The sequence below is a fragment of the Oncorhynchus mykiss genome, chromosome 22, assembly GCF_057628025.1.
Source record: "Oncorhynchus mykiss isolate SJ-2025 chromosome 22, ASM5762802v1, whole genome shotgun sequence".
Taxonomy (NCBI): Eukaryota; Metazoa; Chordata; class Actinopteri; order Salmoniformes; family Salmonidae; genus Oncorhynchus; species Oncorhynchus mykiss.
The window spans coordinates 42,756,949-42,758,016 of record NC_143043.1 but is presented as its reverse complement, the minus strand read 5'-3'; positions in this window follow the sequence as shown (position 1 = coordinate 42,758,016).

Sequence of the window (1,068 nt, the reverse complement as noted above, 5' to 3'; positions counted from 1 at the left end):
GGGTTCCTCAGCAGCCTGCCCCTCAAGACCATCGTAGACATGACCTCTGACCTGCTGACACGATAAGCACGTCCTTTGTTTTTAAACACAGGTTACTAAATTTATTGTCAATTTTGATTCATTTGAATGAGGTAAGCAACTCATCCACTATGTTTAGTTTACTATGGTAAGCAGGCTATACCACCTGTTTTCAAGTCCATTCCCTAATTTTTCACTCCTCTGACATGCAGCAATGATTAATAATGGTGTAATAGCCTACAGTTCTCTTGACATTTTGTTTTATTTATTATAATAGGCTGTTTTACCAGTACGCCTTACTTTCACCCCTGCACATCTCTCATCATGTGTATGTTCTCGCACGTCTCTGTCTATGGTCAGCAGGTGGCGCAAGCTTCCAGGTTTTTGTTGATCACCGAATACTTGACAAAATATTCGACTGAGCCATTCTAGTGAGGTGTGAACCGTTGGGGTATCAATGCATATGTAAAAGAGTGCTGATTACATGTGCTCCCTGGATAATGAGGATTCACTGTACAAACGCTCTATCGTATCACTTAACAGAGATCACATCACATGACTGCTGACTGTGCTCAATAAGGCAATTAGGTTATATATTGACTAAGCGAGACAGTTTTTGTGGAAGACATTATACTGTATAGCTTAATTCTCACTTTATACCATCAATAGACTGGGCCAAGAGCCTAATTCAATATCCTCAATAAGCCTATTTCCTCAAATGGCAGTCACAGCCCTAAATGTAAAATGTATGGTGACCTTACTGCTGTTACAGTAGCATACTGCCTATTCTTTGTTGACTATTGTAGGTCAATATCATGGATTTGTGTGTCAGCTACCAAGGTTTCAATGCAACGTGTTAAAGCAGGGTTGTCAAACTCATTCCATGGAGGGCCAAGAGGCTGCTGGTTTTTTGTTTTTCCTTTCATTTAAAACCTAGACAACCAGGTGAGGGGAGTTCCTTACTAATTAGTGACCTCAATTAATCAATAAAGTACAAGGGATGAGCGAAAACCCAGAGACACCCGGCCCTCTGTGGAATGAGTTTGACAG